Below are 27,817 nucleotides of genomic sequence, written 5' to 3' on the forward strand. Positions count from 1 at the left end.
CCAATACTCCTAGGACTAGATTTTATGGTCCACTTGAAGAGTGTAACCCTGCAGTATGGTGGGCCACTCCCTCCGCTTTCAGTGGGAGACCCGCAGCCTCTAAATTGCCCAACGCGCTCCACATGTAGTCTCTCAACGCTTAGGATTACTACACCCTCCCTATTCCAGAATCTCGTGCCAGGCTGCAAGCCCATCGCAACAAAGAGCAGGCATTACAGCGCTGAAGATCGGATCTTCATTCGATCTGAAGTTCAGTGGCTCCTCAAGGAAGGGATCATCCAACTTAGCGCGAGTCCTTGGAGAGCGCAAGTCGTGGTGGTTAAGAATGGGAACAAACCCCGGATGGTCATAGGCTATAGTCAGACCATTAACAGATACACGCAGCTGGATGCGTATCCCCTCCCGCGCATATCTGACATGGTCAATCAGATTGCGCAGTACCGGGTGTTCTCCACCATCGACCTAAAGTCTGCTTACCACCAGCTCCCCATTCGCCCAGAGGACTGACAATACACGGCTTTTGAGGCGGAGGGTCGCTTGTACCATTTTCTAAGGATTCCTTTTGGTGTCACCAATGGGGTCTCGGTCTTCCAGCGTGCTATGGACCGAATGGTGGACCAGAACGGACTGCGGGCTACCTTCCCGTACCTGGATAACATCACCATCAGCAGGACCACGATACCAACCTTCTTAGATTCCTACGCACTGCATCTCGCCTGAATCTGACCTACAACAGGGAGAAGTGTGTATTTCGCACGCGCCGCCTAGCTATCCTCGGATACGTGGTGGAAAACGGGGTCATTGGCCCTGATCCAGACCGTATGCGTCCCCTCCTCGAACTTCCCCCGCCCACTAGCGTCAAAGCACTGAGAAGATGCTTAGGCTTCTTCTCTTACTACGCACAGTGGGTTCCCAATTACGCGGACAAAGCCCGTCCGCTCATCAAGTCTACCTCTTTTCCCCTAGCACCAGAGGCTCGTTTGGCCTTTGGAAAACTAAAAGCCGACATCGGGAAAGCCACGATGCACGCTATCGATGAGTCCATCCCCTTCCAGATGGAGAGCGATGCATCTGATTTCACCCTGGCCGCCACACTTAACCAGGCGGGCAGGCCCGTCGCCTTTTTTTCTCGCATCCTCCAAGGCCCCGAAATTCGACATTCAGCGGTGGAAAAGGAGGCCCAGGCCATTGTGGAGGCCGTCCGGCATTGGCGCCATTACTTGGCGGGAAAACGGTTCACCCTGATCACGGACCAGCGGTCCGTGGCGTTCATGTTCAATAACACGTTACGGGGCAAGATCAAGAACGATAAGATCTTGAGGTGGAGAATCGAACTCTCCACCTATAATTACGACATCATGTATCATCCAGGGAAACTCAACGAGCCCTCGGATGCCCTGTCGCGTGGAACATGCACCAGTATGCAGGAGAATCGTTTGCAGGCTCTCCACAATGACCTCTGCCATCCAGGGGTCACTCGGCTCTACCACTTCGTAAAAGCCTGGAATCTACCCTACTCGGTGGAGGATATCAGGTCCATAACCAGAAGCTGCCGGGTATGCGCGGAATGCAAACCGCACTTTTACCGACCTGACAGGGCACTACTCGTTAAGGCCACTCGTCCCTTCGAAAGACTGAGTGTGGACTTTAAGGGCCCCCTTCCCTCGACAGATCGGAATGTGTACTTCCTCAATATCATTGATGAGTACTCACGATTCCCTATTGTCATTCCCTGTTCTGATACATCCGCTGGCACGGTTATCAAGGCATTTCGTGATCTTTTCAACCTGTTCGCGTACCCCTGTTACATCCACAGCGATAGGGGCTCGTCGTTCATGAGCGATGACTTGAGGCAATACCTGCTCTCATACGGGATTGCCTCTAGTAGAACCACGAGCTACAACCCTAGGGGTAACGGACAGGTGGAACGTGAGAATGCTACAGTCTGGAAGGCTGTCTTACTGGCGTTGAAGTCAAAAAGCCTTCCAGTCTCCCGTTGGGAAGAGGTGCTCCCAGATGCGCTGCACTCCATACGTTCACTCCTGTGTACGGCAACCAACGCTACTCCCCATGAGAGACTGTTTTCATTCTCTCGGAAGTCTTCCTCTGGGACCTCATTACCGTCTTGGTTGACGTACTCAGGACCTGTCCTCCTGCGGCGACATGTTAGGGCCCGTAAGTCCGACCCTTTGGTTGAACAGGTCCATCTCCTCCACGCCAACCCTCAGTATGCCTATGTGGCATACCCTGACGGGCGAGAGGACACGGTCTCGATTCGAGACCTGGCGCCAGCAGGGGGCTTGGAAACCCCTGTCGCTCCCATACCTCCTGTTAGAGACCCCCCAACTATTGTTTCCCCTCCTGACACGGCGCGGGCAGCATCGGGACCATCACTTAACCCTTTTACTCCCGTGTACAGATTGCCTGAGTCCAGGAGATGGTCGCCACTTCAAGGCGTGTCCGAGTTCAGCGGATTGTCACCACCTCGGGGTCAACTGGCCCGTGAGACATTGGAGGAGCCATTGGACACCGCCTTGGGGAGAACGCCACCGCGAGTGCCTACTCCGGTGTCATCGCCGGTGTTGAGGAGGTCACAACGACGGTGCGGTCCCCCTGACCGTCTGAACTTATAGACTGATGACCAATTGTTCTGTGTTTTGTTTTGTACCCCGCCGGCCTTTGTCTTCAAAGGAGGGATGAATGTATTGAACCATCGTTGGTTCCCACCAGGTAGTACTGAGCCAGGGTCTGGCCAGTACTATGAGTCTGTATATATGTTACTGTTGGGGTTAGGGTTGGGCTGTTCTACATGTTACTGTTGGGGTTAGGGTTGGGCTGTTCTACCTGTAATATAGTTATTATGGTACATCCCAGTCGGGCTCCGCCTCCTGGGCAAGGTATAAAGGTCACTGCTCTGTCTGAGACCCCTCAGTCTGGGATCGTGTATTATATATGGTAGCTCTATTGTAGTAGTTAATAAAAGCCTTTATTTCCTCGAGCATCTCTAGCCTCGTGAGTTATATCGCGCATCACTCTCTCAGTCCGTGCTGGTTAGGTGCATCGGACATGCTAAATTCTCCCTCAGTGTACCCAAACAGGCGCCGGAGTGTGGTAACTTCATTGCAGTGTTAATGTGAGCCTACTTGTGACCCTAATAAATAATTTTTTAAAAACTTACATGATGAGGAGTACAACAGGTCAGTGATACAACCCTACCCATTTTGCCCTTATGTTCAGTGTGAATTTCTGCATAATTTTTTTTCTTAAAGTTATTAAATTGTTTTATGGATGTTCTTTGGTTAAACTAATGAATTATTGCAGGTCAGTAATAACATAATAACCCCTTTGATTGGAGATTCATAGATATATGGTGCCAGTGTAGTTTTCTTACGCTTTTACTAATATATTCCTCATCTCTACAGAGCAGTCATCTGCCACCAACTCTCCTGCGTTAATTCATGAGGCCGTAATCACTTTGAATGATTGATGCAGCAACTTAGATCATGAAAGGTTATAAATTAAGTAAACTCCTCAAATGTCACCAAACACTTGTCACCCAAGAGCTAGGGTGGGATTTTCCGACCGCTCTTGCCCCAGTACCGGAAAATTCCCGCCCAAGGCCAACGGATTTTCACATGGTCCGTGTCCTACCCACTATGATTCCCGTAGCAGGTGGGATGGGAAAATTCCATCCCAAGAGCCCACTTTGCACTACCACTAAACGTTGTCAGAAAACTTAGTGGGCCAACAAATCTGTCAGCCATATGTCGTAATGATAGTCTTTCTGTAGTATGAGCAAGTTAAATCTGGTAAATATCTTCAAACTAAATACATGGCTCAAATGATCAAATATCAAAGGTCTTTTGCAGAATAATAATTAACACTTGGAAAGGACATGAAGGGAGTCGTGAAGTTGAGAATGAGAATCATTTAAGAACAAACTGGAGGCCATAATGGATGATTCCAAGGGCTTTCTGGAATGAACTGAGATTAGCAAAATAATGTTTCTCATTTGTAATTATAGATCGACATATCTTGTTATAATAATGTCTTTTTAATTAGTTAACATTGAAATTTGATTTCACAACTTATTTAACAGTGGTTAGCACTGCTGCTCCACAGCTCTAATGACTTGGGTTCAATTCCTGGCTTGGGTCAATGTCTGTGCGGAGCTTGGACTTTCTCCCCGTGTCTGCATGGGTTTCCTTCGGGTGCTCTGGTTTCCTCCCACAGTACGAAGATGTGCGCATTAGGTGGATTGGCCATGCTAAATTGCCCCTTAGTGTCAGGGAGATTCGCAGGGGTTACAGGGATAGGGCCTGGGTGGGATTGTTGTCGGTGCAGGCTCGATGGGCTGAATGGCCTCCTTCTGTACTGTTGGGATTAGAATCCCATAGAATCCCTATAGTGCAGACGGAGGCCATTCAGCCCATCAAGTCTGCACTGACCACAATCCCACCCAGGCGCTATTCCCATAACCACACATATTTACCCTACTAATCTCCTGACACTAGGGTCAATTTAGCATGGCCAATCAACCTAACCCATACCTCTTTGGAGTCTAGGAAGAAACCGGAGCATCCGGAGGAAACCCATGCAGACACGGGGAGAATGTGCAAACTCCACACAGACAGTGACCCGAGGCCGGAATTGAACCTGTGTCCCTGGCGCTGTGAGGCAGCAGTGCTAACCACTGTGCCACCGTGCCGCCCCAAATGATTCTATCATTTGAACCCCATCTATCACTGACTCTCCTGGCTGACTTTCCATCTTACACCCTGTGGTGAACCATTGTTGGTTCCCACCAGGTAGTGCTGAGCCATGGTCTGGCCAGTACTATGAGTCTGTATATATGTTACTGTTGGGGTTAGGGTTGGGCTGTTCTACCTGTTAATATAGTTGTTATGGTACACCCCAGTCGGCTCCGCCTCCTGGGAGAGGTATAAAAGTCACTGCTCTGCCTGGTGACCCTTTAGTCTGGGATCGTGTACTGTATATGGTAGCTCTGTTATTGTTGGCAATAAAAGCCTTTATTTCCCGAGTACATCACGCCTCTCGTGTGTTATATCGCGCATCACACCCTCTGTAAATTTGAGCTAATTTAAAGCTGTATTGTCCACATCCTAACTCATACAAAATCCCATTCACAAATCAAACCCATGCTCACTGAGCTAAACCTTGGCTCCCGGAACAACAAAACCTCAATTTGAATATTTTCATCCTTGTTTTAAAATCCCACCATGTCCTCCCTGTTCCCTATCTCTGTAATCTCCTCCAGCCCTACAACCCTCCAAGATTTCACGGTGGCACGGTGGCACTGTGGTTAGCACTGATGCCTCACAGCGCCAGGGACCTGGGTTCAATTCCAGCCTCAGGTCACTGTCTGTGTGGAGTTTGCACATTCTCCCCATTCTGCGTGGGTTTCCTCCGGGTGCTCCGATTTCCTCCCATCGCCCAAAGATGTGCAGGTTAGGTGGATTTGCCATGTTAAATTGCCCCTTAGTGTCAGGGGGACTAGCTAGGGTAAATGCATGGGTTTGTGGGGGTGGGGCCTCAGTGGGATTGTGATCGGTGCAGACTCGATGGGCCAAATGGCCTCCTTCTGTACTGTAGGATTCTATGATCTATGATTTCGGAGCTCCAGCAGAGCCTGGACTTTGTTTGCTCCATCATTGGCGGTCATGCCTGCAGTTCCATAACCCTAAGCACTGGAAATCTGTCCCTAAACCTCTGTGCATTTCACGCCTACTGTGAGATGCTCTTTAAAACTTGCCTCTTTGATTAAGCTTTTGACCATTTGTCCTGAAATCTCCTTGCGTTGTGCAGGCTCAGATTGTGTTTGTTGGTTCCTCCTGTGAAAGCTTGGGATATTTCTCTCCATCAAAGGCACTATATAAATGAAAGTTTGCTGTTATCTGCATATAAAGTTGATTATCTTGATCAAAGTTCGGAAAAATTCCTTTTAATTATTATTAATACATTTTAGGATGGAGGCAAAATGCAGAGTAGTGGTATAAGTGTTAGGAATGGGTTAACAGTTATCTTCCACTTAAGTCCTAAATTGGATGTTAATAGTTTAATAGAAGTCATTGGGATATATAAAGAGGTTACAAGTGACACTGGGTGTTCGATGTGTATAAAGAAAGTTTATTTCTTCGTCACAAGTAGGCTTACATTCACACTGTAATAAAGTTACTTTGAAAATCCCCTAGTCGCCACACTTCGGCGCCTGTTCGGGTACACTGATAGAGAATTTAGCATAGCCAATGGACCTAACCAGCATGTCTTTCGGATTGTGGGAGGAAACCGGAGCACCCAGAGGAAACCCACGCAGACACAGGGCGAACGTGCAAACTCCACACAGTCAGTGACCCAAGCCAGTTATCGAACCGGGTCCCTGGCGCTGTGAGGCAGCAGTGCTAACCACTGTGCCGCCCCTTTATGTGAAGTTGAATCAGAAAATAAAGTGAGTTTATGAGGAAGCAGTACTTGCGTTTCCTTTACTGGATTGCAACTGAGAGGCTCAAATAATAAATAGACAAAATGTACATTACCTTTCGATATTTGGCTTGTTCCCACATTTACTGACATCTGCCTTTCTCTTTCTCGGAATGAATCTGCTGAGTAAAATGTGGCCTTCGAAATTCAGATCATTAATCGTGGTTAGGTTTGATTCCCATGACTTTGAAATATATCCTTGCAAAATTAATGCTTCAAACTTTTCACTTTAAGACAGAGTTTCAAAAATGTTCAAACCAAAGTGGTTTTTCCCAGGGGAAAAAAAGAACTGTTTTATTCGGGTAGCTTTTATGAAAATGTCACAAATGTTTGAAGGCTATGTAAATACCATCTCCAGCTACAGGATCAAAAATGACAATGTAAGTCCTTTTAAAGGCAGGATGCTAAATCTCCGTTACTGCAGTGGGATTAATAAAAAGAGTTTGTCAGTCCCTTGAGTTCAGCCATCTTGAATGGCTTAATAATAAATGCAATCCAACTTCTTTGTTAGGTGTATCTGACAAAACAGTTTGCATTTTAAATCTTGTTGAATTTTGTGTTGAGATAATATAGAGCAGACAGAGACAAAGTACATCAGACATGGTTGTTAGAATTAGGTGAGAGCTATGCTTTCAGTTTCCACTTTTAGGAGAGTTTCTCGATGGATAGTACAAGCAGATTGATCACTTATATTACTGAATATGGCAGCGAAAAAGTAAAGAGAAAGGCAAAAGTGTATTTTGACTGTACATGCAATCAGGGACTTTATCAAAATGCTATTCAGTCACTCCACGTTACTATTAGAATGATTCCACTGTTACAACTCATCCATGTTTTACAGTACCTTGTGAATTTTATTTCCAATCTTCCATGGCACTCAAGCTTTAACACACACAGCAGGCTCATAAAAGTGACTCACACAGCTGCAAATGTGCCTAATTCAATGGGAGATTTATCTGCCGAGGTGTTTAAGGACTATCTCCTGACCTCTTTTCGAGAGAATCCTTGACTTGCATTATTCTAAAAGCCTCTCTTGCTGGGCAGTAGTCACTTCTTCAAAGTGCTCCTATTATAATCTTCAGGCTAAGGTCAAAGGTGAAAATGTACAACATTAAGCCGCAATAATCCTAGATCCTATTATATTCAGACTCGTTTTACATTAAAAGCAACTCCTCACAATGAACATTCGAATATTGTAGAATAAAAGACATGACAGTTCACCCTTAGTTGAAAATTTGTTCAAGTTCATTTTACACGTAAATTAAACCATTTAATTCAGGTCACAAAACAATGCCACCTTAAGCTTGAATTACTGGTATAATTCGCCATTAACGTAGAGTTCTTGAATAAATCTGACTTCCTATACAAAATGTTATCTGCCCAAATAATGCATCATCTTGATATGGAAACAAATACACTTGGAAAACTCAAGCAGCTGGCAGGCTTAGAATTGATCTCTGGCACTCCAGAAAACTAACGTGATGAGAATCATATCAGAACATGTACTCTCTGCATTGATTTGTCCGAATTTGTTGATGAATTGAAACAGATACCCAAATCAGAAAATAAATAAGTGTTCCGAGTATTAGCAAAGCTCAGAGACTCATTTGGATGGGATTTTCCAGTCCCACTTTCGGTCACTCTCAAATTTTCCCGTCCTACCCTCGACGATATTCGCTGCGAGCAGGGCTGGAAAATCTAGACCATATTTCAGTGAATGAATATTTGTATGAAAAAAAAGATAATATATCTTCTATTTCACTAGAATCATGCAGCATAGAAGGAAGCCACTTATTCTATTATATCTATGCCGGCTCTTTTGAGAGACATCCTATCAATCCCACTCAATTACTTTTTTCCCAAAGTCCTGCAAATTTCTCCTTTTCATCTTAATGTCCAATTTTCTCCTCAAAGCTACAACTAAATCTACTTCTGCGACTCTTTCAAGTAATGCATTCCAGATCATAACAACTCACTGCGTGAAAAGAAAATCTCCACACTAACTTTTATTCCAAAATATCTCACCGATGATCTGACTTAGCCAATTATCTTTTTGCCGAGCCGCTTGCCAATGGAAACCGTTTCTCCCTCTATGCTCTGTCAAAGCTCTCTCATAATTTTCTACACAATTATGCATGTCATTTGTCCTTTAGAAATATTTATGACTAGAATTAAATCACAGCTGTGCATTCAGAAAGATCAGAAGGTTTTAATGAACTGAAATGCTTATGCGTCGTAAATTTATGAAGGTTCAAGTCAGACGGTCTTTAAATATTGGAGCCCTTTGATACATCCACTGGTTTGGCCATCTCCGCTGAGGTTGATAGGATCATTGTCAAGGTTATTATAGCTAAGCCTTAAATAGAACGTATCTATAAAACCTTTTGTCACTTGTTTTATATTTTCGCAGTTTAGTAACTTGGCATCACCTTCACACTTAGAGTACATTCATAATTGTTACACCTTTAAAATTAAGTATTAAACCTAATGTTTTCCAACATATAATTTTTAGTTATGTTCAATGGAGATTATAAGAAGTGTAGTGTGTTGTTTAATGTGCCCCATTGTGCTATGTGGGCAGCTTCTTAGCTGACTGGTGGTCATCTTGAAAATCCTATGAGTGGAGATTAAGGGCTGCATTTTTTAGGTAAGGTGGTCTGCTTCCTCCCACCACCCTACTCGAAACAAAGTCAGGCATAATCTGACTCATTGCGTGCCAGCCTGCCCCATAGCCATAACGTGCCGCACAAAGGTTAAGTTGGTGAACAGTAGGACACCTGCCCCTCATTCAGTGGGAAGCAGCACTGTTGGGAGCTGTGAGGTAAACCGACTGACCAGCAGCCCCATTACTTTTGGCAGCATCAGGGCTCATGAGTGGGCATTGCTGTAAGAAGAACTGAAGAGGAACGCGAACCCCCTCCCCCAACCCCACCGCCCTCCCTCCCCCGATGAGGCATGTCCCAGAGTCATAGTGTGGAGATATTCCCACTCACCTGAAGAAGGGGCTTAGAGCTTCGAAAGCTTGTGTGGCTTTTGCTACCAAATAAACCTGTTGGACTTTAACCTGGTGTTGTTAAACTTCTTCCAGAGTCATAGAGCAGGGAGAGATCCCTGAGCCCAGAGAGGGGGCATGGGAGGACGGGTTCTGTTGAGCCATTGTGGTGGAAAGAATGGGGTGGAAGGGGGGCGGGGGGCAGGGTGGTTGACATCATGCCCCTGATGTACAGAGGGCATGCACTGGATGAGGTACTCCTCTTCCTTCCTGCCTTCCATGCAGGCCATTAAAAATGGTCTACTCACTTCCACCCAAATGCTCATGCCAATGCTGTTATGGTATGGTCAGCGTATTATTACTCTGGTCAATTTGTTAATAAGCCTAAATGACCCTTAATCATTTATTTATGGCAATAGACTAACAACTGATGAACCAAAGGTGTTCTGCAAAGTGGTCAGCCAGTCTCCGATATAGAGTAGAGCATATTGGGAGCAACAAATTCAATAGACCAGAATAAAGGAGATGCACGTAAAGGGCTGCTTCACCTGAAAAGAGTGTTTGGGCCCTGGGATGGTGTTGTGGGAAAAATGCCACTTTGTGAGTCAGGCTTGAAGGTTTCAACAATACAGTTTTATTTAACGAAGCTTCGTGGAGAAAAGGCACTAACAAACAGCAAAACCTTCTCTCAATGAGACAATAGGAGTGGTCCATCTTTATACCCTTTGCACAATAGATGGACCAGACATTATCACATCATTGTAATCAAGTAGGTGATCGATCGTTGAACACATCGTTATAGACAAATACAGACAGATACAGACATAAGCATGTTAGCATCGCATTGTTCTATGAATGGATACATTTCCTACGTCAGTGACTATCAATGACTTTAGTTTCGGTCTATTCATACAGTAGTTTACAGTAATTGGTTTTCCTGCAGTTATGTATTCCCGATCTCCCCTGTAATTAATCTCATTATCTATCCCTATCGTCCTTATCTTTAAGCCCTGGCTGGCTTCCTGTAGGATTTGATTCCTGCATGTTTAACTTTGGATAGCTGTCTGTCCTTTATGTTTTAATCTCAGGTGGCTGTTTGTACTGAAAGTCAGTGTCCGTTTAATGTCTCTTTCCCAGGTGACTGTTTGTGTGCCAGGCAACCATCTTATGTGTACCCATCTGTATATTTTTCCTCCTTCAGATGGTGAGCAGGGAGGAGGTAAAGGGGCAGGTGGAGCACCTTCTATGATTGCATGGGAAGGTGCTGTGGGTGGAGGTTGAGGTAATGGGTTTGATGGAGGAGTAGATCAGGGTATCCCAGAGGGAATGGTCCCTGCGGAATACTGCCAGGGGGAGTGAGGGGAAGATATTTTGTGTAGTGGCATCATGCTGGAGTTGACGGAAATGACGGAGGATGATGCTTTGAATGCAGAGGCTGGTTGGGTGAAAAATTAGGACAAGGGGGCCCTATCATGGTTCTAGGAGGGAGGGGAGGGGGTGAGAGCAGAGGTGCGGGAGATAGGTCGGGCCACCTTTGGTCTGTCCGAAAGCAGGACCCAGATCTTCCTGTCACTTGCCATTTCAAAGCACCATCCTGCTCTCATGCCCATGTGTCCATCCTTGGCCTGCAATGTTCCTGTGAAGCCCAACAGAAACTAAAGGAACAGCACCTGATCTTCCAATTAGGTACTTAATAGCCTTCTGGATTGAACATTGAGTTCAACAACTTCAGAGCATGAACTCTCCCCTCCGCCTCCACTCCATCTCCATTTATTTTATTGTATTTCATTTTTAAAATCTTATTAATCCATTTTTAGCATTTTATATTATAATTAGGTATTTAAATTTTTAATTTCTTCCATTGTTTCATTTGTCCACTTCTAAATCTCGCTTTCCACCTTGATCCACCATGCCCCCACCACCCCCCTCCCCCCGACCTCACTAGGGCCATCTGCCACATTCCCCATTCAACACTCTGTACCTTTGTTCTGCCGTTTAAACATTCTGATCACTTATTGGATGCTATTAGCACCATTCTCAGCCTTTATCACCACCATTTACATTCCCTTTGTCTTTTTGTCTATGACATCTTGGTCAATTACTAACCCATCAGCAACATCCCCCCGCCTCCCCCAAAATCTTGGAAACTTATAGTATAAATCTCATCCTATTTTCTTTGTCTTTAGCTCTGATAAAGGGTCATCCAGACTTGAAATGGTGGCTATATTCTCTCTCCAAAGATGCTGTTGGACCTGCTGAGATTTTCCCACATTTTCTGTTTTGGTTTCTGATTCCAGCATCGGCAGTATTTTGCTTTTATCATGTTGCATGCATGCTGCTGACGTGCATACAGATTGTACATCTCTGTCACAGGACAAGTGGTCAGCAGATAGCTTTTGTTGTCGAGTAGCCACCCTCTGGTTTTTTTGAAGTGGCTCAAATGCTGATAGTACAGCAGACTGGTGCAGAATAAAGCCAAGAGTGCTGCCAAGATAATGTGACAGACCTGCATGATGCGGTGAGTACGGTTCGGTATGAGCAAGTGGAACACTTCACGGTCAGAGTACACCTCTGAATTCACACGTGGCATCCACAAAGCACCATGTAACATTAATGCACTGTGCACTATACTTCTCTGGTAAACCTGTGTGTTTTCCCCATCTGCTTCTCTTCGCAAAGAGAGACAATATACTCCTCTCTCTTTGCAAACAGAGCACCAATTGGGACTTCCCATATACAACAGTAGACAGTGAATTGCAAGATGTGAGAGATGTCATTTGCTCCAGCCTGGAAGTGACAAATGTTATTATTTTTGTATATCTAAAGAGGTATGAGTTAAATATTTTGTGCGTAAGATAAATACGCTCGGAAAAGTTTCTGCTATCAAATTTTATTGAATAAAGCTCAGTCTTCAACCAAGACAACGTGAAAACTTTAGTGTTAGTTCATCCACTTTGTTACAATAATTTAGCTGCATCCCAATACTTACAAATGAAGATATGTTCAGATGTACAAAACTTGGGTATCTGTCGATGGCCTTCACCGTAGCAAGTTATCTATTTATTTTTCCTTTGTTCACATCTGCCCCCTTCAGTCATTGAACATTAAAATCACTATGGAACAGAAAATTGTTGGAGGGGCACAGGTCATGTGTAAGCAGATCCATTCGACTTGGCCAGCCTTTGTTTTTGCTCCCAGAGGAAAGAACATAATGAAGCAAGCAAAACATATTTTTTTCAAAATTTATGGACATTAAGCATCTATGAAGGCTCAGTCGGCTTATAATGGTTGGAATGGGTGGCACGGTGGCACAGTGGTTAGCACTGCTGCCTCACAGTGCCAGGGACCCGGGTTCGATTCCGGCCTTCGGTCACTGTCTGTGTAGAGTTTGCACGTTCTCCCTGTGTCTGCGTGGGTTTCCTCCGGGTGCTCCGGTTTCCTCCCACAGTCCAAAGATTTGCAAGTTAGGTTGATTGGCAGGGTAAATACATGGGGTTACAGGGCTAGGGCCTGGATAGGATTGTTGTCAGTGCAGACTTGATGGACCAAATGATCTTCTTCTGTACTGTAGGGATTCTAAATTTGTCTGTTGGCTACATTCACATTGGAGTAGGGCTTTTGTTCTGCATTTTCTTTGTGCTTTGAGATCACAGCTTGCTAGGCAGAAAGCAAGGTAAGAAATGGGAATAAATATTGTCCATTATATTTGAGATCTGCAGGATACTGGTTTGGATTAATCTAATGATGAGACAGATTGAACCATTGTTGATCCAGTCTGGAGTTTGGCTGAGTTATATACCCAGCAGATGAGAAATGAATATGACAAGAGCTTGCCTTATGCATTGCTTTCAGGCCCAAGGGACAACTGAGTCAAGTCAGATCCTGCTACTCAGAAACATAGAAAATAGGAGCAGGAGTAGGCCGTTCAGCCCCTAAGGCCTTCTCTCCTCTGTATTCTATGAGCAGTATGCTTTGTTTGTATAGCGTGCAAGAAACAATACATTTCACTGTACAACATGTGACAATAATAAATCAAATCAAATTCGAATGAAAGAATTTCTGATCACTGTTACTCTCCTATTCTTGCGCAACACTCTGTACCTTCATTCTGCCATTTACACATTCTGATCTCTTAATGGATGCTATGACATCTTGGTCAATTACATAACCCATCACCAGCCCCCCCCGAGCCTCATGCAGCTGAGCCATTCGTGATACCACGAACTTGGTACCTGGTGCAATGAAGAAATTAATATTCCCTTTCTGATTTAGTTCACTCTGGTGACATGAGAGATAACTAAAATAATTTTATTTAATCTAATTCCTATGTATTAAAAATATTTTGTCAGTTTTCCCTCCTAAATCAGTGGAATGAAATTCCATGAAGAGTAAATCTTTGCTGTGCAGCATCTCAAATGTGCCAAGTGTTACAACACGGAGGTTGACCCCTTTTTAGAAGTAATGCTGAATCCCACAAAGAGGAATATCTCACCTTGTAATTTGTTAAAAGTATGTGAGAAGGTGTGGTTAGTGGTTAACTAACAGAAATACCGGAAACTCACTTTAAAATGAACGCTTAACAATTTATTTATTTAACTAACAGGTAATTTGGTCTAAACAAGTAACATATCAAATAAAATTCTGATAGAATGCTGTTCAAATAAATACAATACTTATTTATTAACCAAAAAATATATAATAATGGAATTCAGTCGCTCTCAAAAATACAACCAGGTTTGTGGCTTTTGGAATCTTTTGGAGTTCTTCTGTTGAATCCTCTGTCTGAAAGTTCTTTCTGATTTGATATCTTTTGCGACTTAGATGGCTCGTTCTCTTAAGAGATATCTGAAGTTGGCAGAGTTGAGAGCTGTTCTCTCCCGCTCGAGGCTTGATAGGTGGCAGTTCTTCTGTTGCTCTCCTCTTTTTCCCCCCTGCACTCTCTTTTATACCTCTGATGACCTATCAATTTTCCTACAATAGGATTGGTCTGATGTTGTCAACACCAGCAAATTCAAATTTTATAGGTTCCTGGTAGCTGAGTGCCTGCTTTAAATTGGGCTAAATTTAAAAAAACAGGTTGTCTTGTCAAGATTACTGCTTGGCATTTTGATACAAATGTTTCAGCTTAGGCTCTGTATGTACTTGCATTTTAAACCTCCAAGCACTAAAACAAAGCACCAACTTTTAAAGGGACACCGTAATGTATTTTTCCTCTCGCATTTTTACAATTTTTTACATCTTTTACCAACATCAAATTCCAACTTCACAAACTCAACTTCACAACACAAGTAAATGTAAATATGTACAATCCACATTTAAATAATTACTATCGCAATCACTTGCACTGTCTGTTTTCCTATTGACTGAATGAGAAAACGTATGAGCAACGTCTTATTGAATGAACTGTGCTTACAGAATAAGTTATCATATTAATGCATGTCAGGACATTTCAGAAAGGATCATTGAACTTAATTACATTTGCATAAAATAAAAGTGTTGCAATCAAATTATAAAATATTTTCTTGCTGAATAGAAAACAATAGCTTGAAATGTGTGGCCACAAATGTAAATAGTTTCACAAAGATTACTGCAGATATAAAACACTTTGATCTGACTGGTTGTCATCAGACACTTGTTATGGAGCTTCTCTATAACAAGCAAGTTTTAAAAAATTGTCATAGGAAGTCATAGAAACCCTACAGTGCAGAAACAGGCCATTCGGCCCATCGAGTCTGCACCGACCACAATCCCACCCAGGCTCTACTCCCATATCCCAACATATTTACCCGCCAATCCCTCTAACCTACACATCTCAGGACATTAAGGGGCAATTTAGCATGGCCAATCAACCTAACCCGCACATCTTTGGACTGTGGGAGGAAACCGGAGCACCCGGAGGAAACCCATGCAGACACGAGGAGAATGTGCAAACTCCACACAGACAGTGACCCAAGCCGGGAATCGAACCCAGGTCCCTGGAACTGTGAAGCAGCAGTGCTAACCACTGTGCTACCGTGCTGCCCCAATAAATTGTTCATGGGATGTGGGCGTCCTTGCTGAGCCAGCATTTATTGTCTATCCCTGAGGGTCAACCACATTGCTGTGGGTCTGGAGTCACATGCAGGCCAGACCAAGTAAGGGCGGCAGATTTCCTTCCTTATTTTTATTCATTCGTGGGACATGGGTGTCGCTGGCTGGCCAGCATTTATTACCTGTCCCGACTTACCCTTGAGAAGGTGGTGGTGAGCTGCCTTCTTGAAACGCTGCACGTGCCGTGGGTTGCCCCACAATGGGCCCGATTTTACCAAAAATAAATCGCGGTAACGTTGGGCGTCGGGCCTATACCGCGATCTGCACCCGATTCCGAGTAGATCGCGGCTTTACCGACACCCGATTCGGGCGCGGGTCCGGCCCGTGCCCGAATCGGGCGGCCCGACGATTTAAATGCATTAGCATGCATTTAAATCGACTTAATGAACCATGCGCCCAACTCTACCGCCAAATCCCACTTTACCGTCTTCTGGCCCTTTCCAGATCCGCGCTTTTGGCGACCTGCAGAATAAAAATCCGAAGTCGATTTCTATTCTGCAGGGGAACCTCCGAAGCCCTCTCTGCCCTTGTGAAGTCACCATCCTCCTCGACCATCCTTCGCGGACCCCCCCCGCTAACCACCCTGGGAGCCCCCCCCCCCCCCCCCCCCCCCACCACCGGATCAGAACCCCCCGGGAGGCAAGCCTCCCCCAGCAGATCCCACCCCCTCCCCGGCCGGGATCAGACCCCCCGGGAGGCAGGCCCCCCTTGGCAGAGCACACCCCGAACCTACCTCGATCGCTGGTCTCCCTCCACCATCCTTCCGTTAGCAAGATAAGCTGTATGTTCCTCAGCTAGATCCACTTTGGTCAACACATAGATGGTCCTTCTGCCTTGTGGGTCCATCTGGCTCACCAAGTCAGTTACAATACTGCGTTCAGCATCTACTGAACCATCTTGGATACAAATGATAATGAATGGTACTGGTCGATCTTCCTGGTGTTATCAGTACTGTAACATCAGGAATGGCTGCCGACACCAAGGATATAATTTTCAGCATAAGCAAGGCTTACATGCAGAACCCTAATGCCATTATCCTTTGTATCCAAGATGGTTCAGTAGATGCTGAACGCAGTATTGTAACAGGCTTGGTGAGCCAGATGGGCCCGTCACACCCCCTCTCCTCCTCCCACCCCCCACTCCCCCCCCAGAGGGTGATCTGGGTCCCGCCCCCTCTCCTCCTCCCACCACCCCCCACCCCCCTCCACCCCCCCAGAGGGTGATCCGGGTCCCGTCCCCTCTCCTCCTCCCATCCCACCCCCCCATCCCAGATGATCTGGGTCAGAGAGCCGCTCTCTCTGCTTTTCTCTCCCCACCTGGGCGCGCTGCTTCGGATTTGTTTTGAACTGCGCATGCGCAGTTCAGAGCTCCGATCGTTCCGGCAGCGCTAAGCCCCGCCCACAGTGCGAATCGGACCGGAGCCGGCAAAAAGCGTATGGGCGCGCTGGAAAGAGGATTCCGGGCTCGGATCTATTTGACGCCCAGATCCTGCACTTCGACTCAAAATGGTAAATCAGGCCCAATGCCTTTCGGGAGGGAATTCCAGGATTTTGACCAAGCGACTGCGAAGGAACGGCGATATATTTTCAAGTCAGGATGGTGAGTTCGGAGATTAGTGTGAACCAGATGGGTTTTTATGACAATCAACAACTGTTTCATGATCACCATTAGACTTTTAATTCCAGATTTTTATTGAATTCAAATTTTTCCATCTGCCATGGTGGGATTCAAACCCAGTTCCCCGGAGCATTACCCTGGGTCTCTCAATTAATAGTCCGGCGACAATGCCACTACACCACTGCCTAGTTTAAAATGAACATCGTCAATTGAAAAGTGAACAGGGGGTCTATTGAATAGACTGAGATTTTAATGAAAGGAAAACAAAACTGGAAGTGAGAGAAGCAGCTCACTGAACAGAATATCTTAAAGAAAATCAAAGAATCACCTTGATTGCTGACTGGTTCAATATTAGGCTTAATACTTACATGTTAATTTTTTCAAACAGAATAAAAGCTGATTATTCCAGGAATCTGACATGTTGGTTTTATTTATCTCGCAGTGTCTATGGAGAGAGAAACAGAGGCCAGAATCTTCTGCTCTCCCCACTGGTGATATCGGTGGTGAAGTGTGTGGAGAGGGGTTGATAATTTAATCAGGTTAGAGGGTGACAGTGGAGACCTCACCACCTTCCCGTCTCCTCTTTAATAAGCCCATGGCCGGATGGCCTTCCCACCCTGCCACCAATTGAGGCCCTGAAGTGCCAATTATTGATGATTTAAGGGCTTCATCCCACCACCACTGGTATTAATTCAGCCATGAACATTGAGGTTACCAGACAGGAAACGTGACAAGCAAATCCTTGTGGGTTTACTTGTGGGCTCCGAGGGGAATTCCCCATTCATAGGTACTCAGTGTCTGATCTACGGACCTGGCACCGGGAAGGTCTGAACCCACAGAGAGCCGTCCCCTGCCCTTGCTGCAGAACTCCCATTCCCTCCCTATGACCCCCATCCTGTGACCACCCTCCCACCAACATTCACCTCCGTCCTGGCATCCAGCAGCATTCCTGAGCCTCGGGTGAGGGCTACACTGGCAGCAGCCACGACCTTCCCGATAGTGCTGTCATTCAATGGAGCTGCCGGCCTATGACTGGCCAGCAGCTCTGGACGGGCAGGAATTCCATCTCCAGGGTCCTTGATCTCAGGGAATGGCCCACGTGCTGCTGGCCTGTGAAATGTCTCAGTGGCACATGATGAGACGAGGCTCTCACCAGCTCTCCAGCCAGTGGCCGAGACCCCCATTGCCCCCATAGGATTGGTCAGCTTGGTGACCTTTCATAAAAGCTGATGAAAATGAAACAATCTGTAACAATGGCCCTGCTATTTACTGGAGTTTAATTTCCAAGTTGAAGGGAGGAGTTCTGTCTGAATGTTAAACTCCACACAATAATTGCTTCTTTTTAAACCCATTATCCATCTAGAAACCAGCCTAGTTAATGGGGCTGCCTTCCTTTCAGATTAAGAATGCACCAGAATAGGCTGCAGCGCTCACAGGTAGCTATTTTTCCTGCTGCTGAGATAGGGATTACACTCTGGATGTATCCGGTCACAATCAGGGAAATGTTCCTGTTCTTCCTTGGCCACAAGAAGTGCTGAAAAAGCATGCAGCAGTCTTCGCCTCCCTTCAGCTGTCAGGCTTCAGCAGGCCCAGTCAGCCAGCATTAAAGCTGAGAGAAAGTCATCGAGGTTTACAGCAGGAAAACAGGCCCTTCGGCCCAACTTGTCCATGCCGCCCTTTTTTTTTAAACACTAAGACAGTCCCAATTGCCTGCATTTGGCCCATATCCCTCTATACCCATCTTGCCCATGTAACTGTCTAAATGCTTTTTAAAAAACAAAATTGTACCCACCTCTATTACTACCTCTGGCAGCTCGTTCCAGACACTCACCACTCTCTGAGTGAAAAAATTGCCCCTCTGGACCCTTTTGTATCTCTCCCCTCTCATCTATAACCTGTGCCCTCTAGTTTTAGACTCCCCTACCTTTGGAAAAGATATTGACTATCTAGCTGATCAATGCCCTCATCATTTTATAGACCTCTATAAGATCACCCCTAAGCATCCTATGCTCCAGGGAAAAATGTCCCAGTCTATCCTTGTAACTCAGAGAAAACCTAAGGCACAAAGCCTTATTAAAATCTTTGGCGCGATCTTACAAGATAAATTTTAAGTGCCAAACAAGCAAGAAAATGGGAAAGAATCTTGCTGGTTTTTTTGGGTGAGCTGCCGGTCGCAATCTTATGGCACTTAGTGTAAAAAAGTGCCAGAATATGATTCTCGCCAGTGCGGTGGGCATGAGCTCGCTGGAGCAAACGGCTGCTGAGCTCTTGGGGCACCCAAAGTGCAGGCGTCCCAATCTCCCAGTGTACTGAGAGATCTCCTGCTGTCCCTCCCACCACACCCACCCCACAGACATTAGGACCATGCCCCCTGGACATCGGACCCCCCCCCCACCCACCGCTGATTGCCCAGCAAAGCAGGGTAGGTACAATCGGGAGAGGCGAGAAACCGGGCACATTTCTTGTTCCTTGAATCTCACCCGATCGTACCACCTCACCTCGCCGAGAGTCAGGCAGCACAAGGTCGCACGCTCGTGCCCGTTGAAACATGAGGCCTGTCTCTGGGAGTAGGTTAGAGTTGTCCTCTGTTAAAACCAAAATGACATGGTTTGAAGATGGGTCGGGTTTGGGTTTGAGATTTTTGTCATTTTAACAGCCCATTTGGAAAAAAGCTACCCAGTTTTGGAGTTAAAATTTCATCCATTATCTCTGTTTCTCTCTCCACAGCTGCTGTTTGGCACATTGGGTGTTTCCAACATTTTTGTTTACAATCTCAAATTTCTAGTGCCTGCAGGAGTTTGTTTTTAATACTTTTCATTTTCCAAATATCGGAAGAGCACTTACTTCAAGCACACACTTTTTAAGAGTGACTGTAGGCATGAAATCATTTCTAGTTCCGTCACCGTTCAGCAGCACCTTTTCTTTCCCCATTTTGACAAGAGGCGCACAACTTGTTGAATCTGGTAGTACCTGAAACCAAACGGGATCAGGAGGGAAATAATTTTACCTTGACTGAATGAAGCGCTGTTTGATCTGGTTGAGATTCATAGGTTCTGACAGCTCCAGTAGGAGGAGGACATCATCTTCCAAGATCAATGTACACAGCCTGTCAACTACATACATCTGGACCCCCTTTTCCCATTCCTGAACAGGTGTCAAAGGCATATTTGTGGGTTGGACACTGCATATATCAAGAGGCTTGATAGTTCCTCACGAAATGGTAACCGTTTGTACAGGAACAGAACCCAACATCTGGAAAATAAGCAAACCTGCTCTGAAGTGCACTGTATGCCATCTAATTATTTCTAATAGTGAAAACAGTCAGATATTCCTTATAATGGATGCCATTCTGCTTATTGTTCCTTGTACAAAAGTGCAGCCTACACTTTTCCAGAATGGCACCTCTAAGAATCTTTCATTTCATCCTTATTATTTAATTACATCTTTTACACTTGGGTTTAATTATTTCTTGTTGAAGAATACAAAAAACGCCGTGCTTTTGTATTTAAGTAAACCCACTGTATTTAAGTAGCTTTCCTTTTCCTTTGTATGAGAAAGATTCTGTTAAGTAATGGCAAAGATAAGTCCTGAATTGTAATTACTAGACGTGACTATATAATCAAATGAACATGAATTAGGGTACCATAGCTATTACATTAATTAACAAGTGAAGGATCAAAGCACTGAAATGACATTGTGGGACACTATGGTATGAATACTTAACACGCGCATCTGAAAGTCTTCTCACCCGCTATTTTGGCAGTAAATAAGTTGATCGACAATAGTGTGGCACTGGTTCACTCAATCTCAAGAGGAGAGAAGCTCTTCTAATATTAAGATGCAATTTTCTGGAAGGAGATTAATTTGCCCAGGGGCAACCCAAGGAAAATCACTGTTTCCAGGACTCTGCAGTGTAGAAGGGTCTCCTCCAGCAGCAGGCAAAGATCATTAATTTGTGGGTTGGGTGTGCTTGATTTTGTCATTCTTACCCATTGTGCAGTAGTCAGTATAACAGAAAATAACTGGGCGCTGATGAATGGACCTATGAGCTGTTTAATGAACATTGTACTGCTAAAAGGCAAAATACTGCGGATGCTGGAATGTGAAACAGAAACAGAAAATGCTGGAAAATCTCAGGGAGGTTGGGGAGAGGGCGGCACAGTGGTTAGCATTGCTGCCTCACAATGCCAGTGACCTGGGTTCAAATCCGGCCTTGGGTGACTGTCTGTGTAGAGTCTGCACGTTCTCCCCGTGTCTGCGTGTGTTTCCCCTGGGTGCTCCGGTTTCCTCCCACAGTCCAAAGATGTGCGGGTTAGGTTGATAGGCTATGTTTAATTATCTCTTAGTGTCAGGGGAATTAGCAGGGTAAATACATGGGGTTATGGGGATAGAGCCTGAGTGGGATTGTTGTTGCCACAGGCTCGATGGGCCGAATGGCCTCATTCTGCTCTGTAGGGATTCTATGAAGGAAAGGTTTCATTTTATGAATAGAGACAATGTTTTGCATCAGAGCTGAAGGCAAAAAACATCAGACAAGATTGATACTATGAGGGTGTTTTTTATTCATTCATGGGACATGGACGTCGATGGCTGGCCAGCATTTATTGCCCATCCTAGTTTCCCTTGAAACTGAATGGCTTGCTCGGCCATTTCAGAGGACATTTGGAAGTCAACCACATTGCTGTGGCTCTGGAGTCACACGTAGGCCAGACCAGGTAAAGACGGCAAATTTCCTTCCCTAAAGGACATTAGTGAACCAGATGGGTTTATCCAACTATTGGCAACACATGGTCATCAGTAGATTGTTAATTCCAGATATTTTTTATGCTATTCAAATTAACCATCTGCCATGACGGGATTCGAATCCAGGTCCCCAGAACGTTAGCTGAGTTTCTGGATTAATGGTCCAGCGATAATATCATTAGGCCATCGTCTGCCCTGGGATGGTTTGGGGGGAGGAGGTGGCGGGAGGGGTGCTGTAATTGGACAAAGGAAATATAAATGGTGAATCCATCTGTGAACTGGACTGTCACCAAAACCCCAACCCTTTGGCTCAGGTTGACTCCAGATTCCAGGCATCCTTATAATGTGCAGCACTATTCTTGCCATTTAATTCTTCAATAAACATAACTTACTCATTCCCTGTGCTCGATCAAATAATTGTGCCCCAGCCTGCTTACATTATTCAGGGATTTGAGGTCCTTGGCTTCCTCTGGTATAACCTTTCCAGCCTTGCATTTTTCCATTTCTTTTCCTGTTTCCAGAAAATGTAAGTGCAGAGAAATTCCCATTGGCCAACCCGCATTCCCAAAGGTGAATCCAAATGTAACAAGTGCCAGAACTCTGGACACATTTAGCCAACTGAAGTAACAATGGTTTCAAAAATTAGCCCCAAATGACATAAAGCAGCATTCAGAGTTAGTAATTATCTGTTGCTTTAACTCACTCTCTCACCCAACAGTCCTCGACATTCATCTCATGTGGTGGAATTGATCAATGAGTATACATTCAGAATTCACAACAAGAAATAATGTGATTGTGCGGTTTGACTCCAGGTTGCAGGTACACTGTGCCATATCCTTCCTAGAACAATTCAGCCTATCCAAACCTTGAGCTGGATCAAATTATTCTGCCTCTGTCTGTACATCTTATTTTGAGAATGGAGGAAACAGCTTCATGTCCTATCACTGCCACTTATTTCAAACAGCCAAGTCACCCCTTCCTTTCACATATGCACGGTGGCACAGTGGTTGGCACTGCTGCATCACAGCACCAGGAACCTGGGTTCAATTCTGGCCTCGGGTGACTGTCTGTGCGGAGTTTCCACGTTCTCCACGTCTCTGTGTGGGTTTTCTCTGGGTGCTCCGGTTTCCGCCCGCACTCCAAAGATGTGCAGGTTAGATGGATTTACCATACTAAATTGTCCCTTTGTGTCCCAAGATGTGTAGACTAGAGGGAATTAGTGGGGTAAACATGTGGGGTTACGGGGATAGGGCCAGGATAAGATGCTGAGTCAGTGCAGACTTGATGAGCTGAATGACCTCCCTCAGCACAGTAGGGGTTCTATGGGTGGTATTTTACCATTTTCTGCCTGTGCAAGGCAGACTTGAAACAGGGAGAGTTTCAGATCCGTCTTTTGGGTATGTTTTTAGACCTCCCCATATGCACTCTGCCTGCAAAATTCTGAGCGAGCCTGTGGTTCACTGCAGAAGCCTGTGGGTGGGGCTTAACGCGCCCGAAAGCCTGCAGAGGAAGGTACTGCGCATGTGCAGACCTCTGATGCTGCACCTGCGCATTAGCAGTAGCAGGGGTCTGACGGACTGCAGGCAGCCTGAAGCAGCTCCCCCCGCTGCAATCGCATGGGCCTGCAGCTCGAGACAATCCCTGCCGATCCTGCCGGCAACCCAGCCTGATCGCGGGCCCCCTCCCTCCCCACACCGATCACTGCAGAGTGGCAGTGGGCCTCCTCTCCCCATTAGCCCCGTCCCCCCCCACTGGACCTTCCCCCTCATTAACCCCGCCCCCCCCACTGGAGCCTCCTCCCATTTGCCCCTTTCCCTGGCACTGCCTGATGGGCATTGCCCAAGTGCCCTGCGGGCATTGCCCAGATGCCAGGGTGGCACTGCCAGTCTGACACTGTCCAAGGGGTACCCCCCCTTGCCTTCGGCCTGCTTGGGGGGGCCTCAATGGCCTTCAGTTCCACCGACGAGGCCAAGTCGACTGCTCCCCGTTCATGGGGAGCATGTCTGTTCCTCGCCGGTGAAAACCTTTCCCGGAGAGGTCATAAAGGGAGAGTGAGCCCGGATGACTGAGCACGGGGCTCGCCAAAGACATGTAAATGCTTCTTGACATAAATTTCAATACATTAACCTCTCGCCCATTTCCGGTGAGAGGCTGACTGCGCCGGAAATCCGGCACTCGTAAAATGGCGCCGGTTGCGAAAACCTGCGCCAATCGCGCCAATCGCTTTACATCCCACTTTACGACTGCGTCGTGCCTGAAAATGGGCACAATGCGATGGTTAAAATTGCCGCTCAGCCTATGATTAGCCCCACAATCCTGGAGTAATGGTAAAGTAAAAGGGAATTTGTTCCTCTGGGTCTTCACTTCATTTTCTGGATCTTTTTGTTTGAATAATTGCACGTCACTCAAGGTCAGGGTCAGGAAAATTGGCCTTAATAATAAATAATAAATTTTCAGTAAGATTAATTAAATCCCAAACTAACTTCGTGTTGTTTCCCTTGATAGCATTCAATTCCTAAAGCAACCTGCTGATTTAGTAGCAATATTGTATTAATGAAAAATAGGAAGACAAATTAATTGTAACACATATAGGTCCTTAAGGATTGTATTCTGCGCAAAATGCTTAACCCTGCTAGTTGGTTTACAAACCTGGTCCATGAGTCGCCTCTCTTGGGGTTTGTGGTTGTTGGAACAATAAGCTGGAAAGTTGTGTGTTAAAACAGCTGATCTGTAAGTATCTGTAAGTATTTAGACAAATTGGGATGAAGAAGGTAAAATTAGACTCTGCCTACTAAAGATCTCATCCAATATTCAGTTTTATTCATTTAATTGTTGGACATGGCATCTAAACTGCTGGCAGCTGCAATATCTTGGATGGGGTTTTCCAGCCGTGCTCACCCCAAGGTCGGAAAATCCCATCCGAAGTCAACAGACCTTTGCATGTTCCATGTCCTGCCCGCTACGATTCCCATGGCAGGCGGGACGAGAAAATTCCACCCCTTTTGTTTTGCAAATCCCCTGCCCAAATTAAATTTAAATACCATTATTTCTTTAACTAGATTTATTTGATTCTCATATATTCAAGTCTTTGATGCTCCCCTCTAGACTGCCATTCAGCTCATGCTGTAACACTGTTTCTTCATGGAGAGAGGCTCGGGACAGTGAAGGTGCAAAGGGATTTAGGTAGCCATGCATACAAATCACCGAAAACTAGTGCACAAGTAGAAAGGTGAACAGAAAGCAACTCAGTGGCACAGTGGTTAGCACTGCTGCCTCACTCACAGTGCCAGGGACTCAGGTTCGATTCCCGGCAAGGGTGACTGCCTGTGTGGAGTTTGCAAGTTCTCCCTGCATCTGTGTGGGTTTCCTCCGGGTGCTCTGGTTTCCTCCCACAGTCCAAAGATGTGCAGGTTACGTTGATTGGCCATGCTAAATTGCCCCTTAGTGTTAGAGGTGTTAGTAGGCTAAATAAGTAGGGTTATGGGAATAGGGCCTGGGTGGGATTGTGGTCTGTGCAGACTCAATGGACCGAATGGCCTCCTTCTGCACTGTAGGGATTCTATGATTGGCTTTAAGTGTTATGATACAAAGGCGAAGAAGTTATGGCTGCTATTTAGCAGCCACACTAGCCTTGGGTGCAAGTCCGGTGCTACCCACATTGAGGACTGTCCCCTGACCACGTCAGGGGCGCACAGATAAGTATAGCCCCTGGGTAGTGAGGGACATGGCCGCACTTCCAGGTTGGCACTGCCAGAGGTGTGCCCTTTGGGGAGCCCCCTTGGGGAGACTTTTTTTTACATTCATTCGTGGGACATGGGCATCACTGCCTGGCCAGCGTTTATTTGCTCATTCCTAGTTGCCCTTGGAGGGTAGTTGAGAGTCACATTGCTGTGACTCAAGTGTCACATGTAGGCCAGACCAGGTAAGGACATCAGATTTCCTATCCTAAAGGACATTAGTGAACCAGATGGGTCTTTCTGACAATCGACAATGGTTTCATGGTCATCAGTAGATTTTTAATTCCAGATATATTTTATTGAATTTAAATTCCACCATCTGCCGTGGCAGGATTCGAACCCCGGTCCCCAGAACATTAGCTGAGTTTCTGGATTAATAGTTTAGCGATAATACCACTAGGCCATTGCCTTCCCTGATTCCCCTAATGTGAGGTGTTGGGGAGGGGGGGGGGGGAGTGCACCCAATTCCTGTGGGGGGGGCAGGAGCTGATGCCTGTGGGGGTGGAGGGTGGGTGATGCCTGTGAGGGGAATGCCCTGATGCTTGTGTGGGGGGAGGGAATGTCCCGATGTTTGTGTGGCGGGGGGCAGTTTAATTCTAGTGTAGATTGGGGCACCTTTTAAAGATGGCGTCTTGATCTCTGTGGAGTTAGCCTTGCCAACTTTATCAGACCCCGCCCTGCCAGAGCGACAGCACAAACAACACCCCTAGATTCTCTATGTGTAAAAACCGGGCTGTGCATCTGGAGAGATACAGGCTGGTTTTCAGTCTGAGCCTAACACTCTGCTAGATCTTTTGGGAAATTCTCCCATTGTTTCAGTTGTAGCTTAGGCCTGATGCCATCAGCAGGAATGTGTTGAGGGTACGGCTGTTTGGGCACCTGGTTGGACCCTCAGAAATGATGTTCTGTCTTTGGATGGGGTTCAGCGCACATCTTTCTCAGAATGATAACCAGGGCTTGAAAGGGTTAAATAACGAGGCCTGGCAAATGTAGCTGGCATTCCCTTGGGTTTAGAAAGTTTCTGATCAAAGTCTTTAAAACGATAAAGGGATTTGATAGGGTAAATGCAGATAAATCATTTCCTCGGGGGAATCCAGATCAAGGGAGCATATCCTTGAGTTGAGAGTTAGTCCATTAAGCAGAGAAATCGGGAAGCACTTTCTCACACGCACAGCCGTGGAAAGCTAGAGCTCTCATAGAGTCTGTCGATGCTGCGTCTATTGAAATTTTCAAGACTCAGATCAATAGGTTTTTGTTAGCTTATGGGTACCAAGGGATATCAAGCAAAGGCGACTAAATGGAGTTGAGCTACAGATCAGTCATGACTGAATGGAATGGCAGAACAGGCTCAAGGATTGAATGCCATACACCTGCTCCTAATTTCTTCCTGGAGTTTGAGAACTTGAACTTCTTCAGAACATGTGTGTAGGATAGTACATTTATATAGTCCTCTTGTTGATATTATGAGATTATAATGAGATTTAATAGAGGCATTCCAGCCTTCGGTCACTGCCTGTGTGGAGTTTGCACGTTCTCCCCGTTCTGCGTGGGTTTCTTCCGGGTGCTCTGGTTTCCTCCCACAGTCCAAAGATGTGCAGGTTCGGTGGATTGGCCATGCTAAATTGCCTTTTAATGACCCAAAATGTAAGGTTTAGGGGCTTTAGCGGGGTATATATGTGGGGTTACGGACCTGGGTAAGATGCTGAGTTGATGCAGACTCAATGGGCTTCTGCACTGTAGAGATTCTATGATTCTATGATCTATTCAAAATCACGGGGATCAGGACAGGGTAGTTGGGGGTCACGGGGGGGATTGTGGAGCGTAGAAAATCCCTCCCATTGAGGGAAGGGTCACGAACCAGAAGGCCCAGAAGGCAAAAGAAGCAATGGTGACACGAGGGAAACTTTTTTTTGCAGCAAGCTGTGAAGATCTGCGAAGGGTCTGGAATATGCACTGCATATTGCACTAGTGTCGTAGAGGCAGACTCAATCATGGCATTCAAAAAGAAATTGGATCGTTATCTGAAAAGGAAAGATTTGCAGCACCATAGTGAAAAGATGGGGGAGTGGCATAAGGTGAGTTACTCTTGCAGAGAGCCAGCACGGATACAATGGGCTGAATGGTCCCCTGTGCTGTAACC

Source organism: Mustelus asterias, chromosome 19 (genome assembly GCF_964213995.1).
Source record: "Mustelus asterias chromosome 19, sMusAst1.hap1.1, whole genome shotgun sequence".
Lineage (NCBI taxonomy): Eukaryota > Metazoa > Chordata > Chondrichthyes > Carcharhiniformes > Triakidae > Mustelus > Mustelus asterias.